This window comes from Heptranchias perlo, chromosome 20 (genome assembly GCF_035084215.1).
Source record: "Heptranchias perlo isolate sHepPer1 chromosome 20, sHepPer1.hap1, whole genome shotgun sequence".
NCBI lineage: Eukaryota > Metazoa > Chordata > Chondrichthyes > Hexanchiformes > Hexanchidae > Heptranchias > Heptranchias perlo.
The window spans coordinates 22,012,315-22,016,578 of record NC_090344.1 but is presented as its reverse complement, the minus strand read 5'-3'; the positions used below and the strand labels follow the sequence as shown (position 1 = coordinate 22,016,578).

Genomic DNA, 4,264 nt, shown 5'->3' with positions numbered 1-4,264 from the left:
GGTGTCATCTGCAAACTTACTAACCATGCCTCCTAAATTCTCATCCAAATCATTAATATAAATAACAAATAACAGCGGACCCAGCACCGATCCCTGAGGCACACCGCTGGACACAGGCATCCAGTTTGAAAAACAACCCTCGACAACCACCCTCTGTCTTCTGTCGTCAAGCCAATTTTGTATCCAATTGGCTACCTCACCTTGGATCCCATGAGATTTAACCTTATGTAACAACCTACCATGCGGTACCTTGTCAAATGCTTTGCTGAAGTCCATGTAGACCACGTCTACTGCACAGCCCTCATCTATCATCTTGGTTACCCCTTCAAAAAACTCAATCAAATTCGTGAGACATGATTTTCCTCTCACAAAACCATGCTGACTGTTCCTAATTAGTCCCTGCCTCTCCAAATGCCTGTAGATCCTGTCCCTCAGAATACCCTCTAACAACTTACCCACTACAGATGTCAGGCTCACTGGTCTGTAGTTCCCAGGCTTTTCCCTGCCGCCCTTCTTAAACAAAGGCACAACATTTGCTACCCTCCAATCTTCAGGCACCTCACCTGTAGCGGTGGATGATTCAAATATCTCTGCTAGGGGACCCGCAATTTCCTCCCTAACCTCCCATAACGTCCTGGGATACATTTCATCAGGTCCCGGAGATTTATCTACCTTGATGCGCGTTAAGACTTCCAGCACCTCCCTCTCTGTAATATGTACACTCCTCAAGACATCACTATTTATTTCCCCAAGTTCCCTAACATCCATGCCTTTCTCAACCGTAAATACCGATGTGAAATATTCATTCAGGATCTCACCCATCTCTTGTGGTTCCGCACTTAGATGACCTTGTTGATCCTTAAGAGGCCCTACTCTCTCCCTAGTTACCCTTTTGCCCTTTATGTATTTGTAGAAGCTCTTTGGATTCACCTTTGCCTGATCTGCCAAAGCAATCTCATATCCCCTTTTTGCCCTCCTGATTTCTCTCTTAACTCTACTCCGGCAATCTCTATACTCTTCAAGGGATCCACTTGATCCCAGCTGCCTATGCATGTCATATGCCTCCTTCTTATTTTTGACTAGTGCCTCAATCTCCCGAGTCATCCAAGGTTCCCTACTTCTACCAGCCTTGCCCTTCACTTTATAAGGAATGTGCTTACCCTGAACCCTGGTTAACACACTTGATGATCTCGATTTCCATTGAAATTTTCAATCAGCAAATCCCAACGGGTGTTTTGGGTTTGACAAACTAATTTTTTACTTGCCTGGTTCCTGGAAATTATCCAGTGGGGATTTGCTTACCCGTACAGATATAGAAATAAATACATTCCATCATTTCACAAATGACAGTTGTGTAAATAAATATATCGCGATATCCAACATGGAAAAGCAGCTCTTCATGTTCTTAAACAAATTTCCTCATTTTATTTTATTAATCCACTTACGTTTCAATGTAAAACATATATTCAGAGCATCTCTCTAAACTTAAAGAATGGTAAAACAATTGCAGGTTTTACAAACACATAACATGCGATCGTATAAGTAAGATTAAGGCTGACTTTGTGAAATTTTTATTCTAATTGTCTTTATGATGGTGCGAAAAATATTTCGAGATGTACGTCCCCAACATAACAGAGAAACTAAGATGAAAACCAAAAGGATTTTTCAAAAACTGTTTGAAGCGATTTGATCGGTTCCACTTCTCCTTTCTTTAATTGTTACCTTTTGATAATTGTTGATCTTGATCCGTTTGCTTCATTTTTTCCAGTCATTTATGGTGAATTTTCTATCCGTTAACGTTCTTAAATATTTGATTTGTTTGTTCCCTACCTCTTGACTTGTGATTTGTCGACCTTCAGGTAAAAATCTGAAACAGAAATGTGTTTATATTCAGGCGTGACTCTGAAGTGTGAGACCGAGAGGTGATGCCGGATGTGTGACCGAGAGAACAACTGCTGGAGGCAGAACTGTCTCCTTACATCCCCCGTGTGGCATTGCTCATGGTAGGTCGGATGACAATGTTTTATATTGACTGAACGGCTATGTACATAACGCAGAACGGATTTTACTGCTGCTTTAACTCCACAAACTTTAATCACCATAAATGACCAAAGTCTCAGATCAGTAAGAATTGAATTGCTGTTGGTGAGGGGAGTTTGCACATTGGAAGGCGTTTATACAATTACAGCTCCAGGTGAAACCTGCAAACCTCCCTCGCCTGTAGGTAAAGTCACTATGAGATGTCCAGCTTTCTTTGCGCTCCTGGACTTCTGAAGTGTGATTGAACCTTCCCAAAAGTTTCCTATAATTAGTGAGGAAGGAAGGTATCAGTGAAAATGTGATATATAAACGTTGATATTTCACTGGGTACCATGGGAACCTGATACACTGCTCATTCCAGTTATTTGTCCAGCAGGAAACTGAAATCATTCTCTTCAACTGTACTCGCCCGAAGAAAAAGGAAACAAACAAAACTGCTCAGTTCTTTGTTTTAGCTTCTTCTGCTGGTTTACTTTCACTCACCGAGAAAGTGACAGAGAGACTGAGAGATTGGATTGGCTTTTTCACTTTGTAATCGATTATACTTTGTACTTATTGTAAGAGACGGTTCCATCCCAATTGTCATGTGCCTGATATTCTCATTAATACTAAGATGTGTTCAAAATGAGTTTCTGCTAATTTTACAAAAGCTGAACAGCGAAACTGCTCTGAAACGAGTATCGCTTCGTAACTTTTAATGGAGATGGGTTGCTGGTTGCAACTAAATTAGTTTGTAAAATCAGCCCTCTGGAACAGTATCCTCGAAACGTGTTTCGGACACATTGTATGAGAGGTCCGTCTGTACAATGAAGGAGCACTTCCGCACTGCAGTTCTGGAATCCTTTCCTTGTTGACTCTGAAACTAATACAAATATTATTTTGTTGAAGATCATTTTGTTGTTGAATTCACAAATTGGGTAAATATCACATCGGAGGCTTAAGACAATAAAGGACCCGATGGAACAGGCACTTTGAGCAGCGAAGCCACGGAGCCAAATCAAGCTGCAAAATCACCATCTCCTCTCACTGACACCTGTCAGATACTCGCCACTGTGTGTTGGAGTTTGAGGCCGTTTGGTTCATTTCGATTTCGCTTGCACATTTCGCTGTTTTTATCTGTCAACCTGTCGGTTGATTCTGAATGAAAAGTGAAATAAAATAAATCAACTCCCATGAATTGGGCCAGTGGCGCAATGGATAACGCGTCTGACTACGGATCAGAAGATTGTAGGTTCGACTCCTACCTGGCTCGGGTTTGTGCAATTTTATCTCTGACACTGGGGAACGAAGAATCAAATTTCCTGATAAGATATTGTTTATGGTGAAGCAGGAAAGAAAACATTCCATCTTGAAAGATTTAGGTTCAATTACAAAAAGAAACTGTGACCACAACGTTTTCCAACAAGCCGCCTTTTAGTTTGATGTCAGACACACGAACATTGCAGCACGACGTGGAGGCACCGCGCTGATGACCTTCAGGTGTATCCGGGCCGTTCAGACACTTCGTGTGACACAAGAGCTTTCCAATCCCCGCCAGCTCCTGGACGCCGAGACGTTCGTTGAAAGCAGCATTCACCGACAGGACCGCTATTCCGCTCCCTTTGCCGGTCTGCAGGAAATCCGATGCTGAAAATACAAAGTAAGACGGAGAGTATCTGGAAAACAGTTAAACTTTCAGTGTTCAGACTTTGGTGAGAACTCTCAACAGGACTTTGGATACATATAAACTGGGTGTGGAGTAGGAGTGCGCTGTTCTTTTATAAACTATGGGTGTGTATATATGAGTGTGATGTTTATATATGAACTGTGGGGAGTATATACAAGTGCGATGTTTATATATGAACTGTAGGTGCGTACATATAAGTGCGATGTTTATATATCAACTATGAGTGTGTATATATGAGTGCGATGTTTATCTATGAACTGTGGGGAGTATATATAAGTGCGATGTTTATATATCAACTATGAGTGTGCATATATGAGTGCGATGTTTATATATGAAATGTAGGTGCGTATATATAAGTGCGATGTTTATATATCAACTATGAGTGTGTATATATGAGTGCGATGTTTATATATGAACTGTGGGGAGTATATATAAGTGCGATGTTTATATATGAACTGTAGGTGCGTATATATAAGTGCGATGTTTATAGATCAACTATGAGTGTGTATATATGAGTGCGATGTTTATAAATGAACTGTGGGGAGTGTATATAAGTGC

General features: G+C 41.0%; 1 non-coding gene across 1 annotated transcript; it reads left to right on the top strand.

Moving 5' to 3' along the window:
• Nucleotides 1-3,219: 3,219 nt before the first annotated feature.
• trnar-acg (transfer RNA arginine (anticodon ACG)) lies at nt 3,220-3,292 on the top strand. Its single transcript has one exon. It is a non-coding gene; the product is annotated as a tRNA-Arg (tRNA).
• The last annotated feature ends 972 nt before the right edge of the window (nt 3,293-4,264 follow it).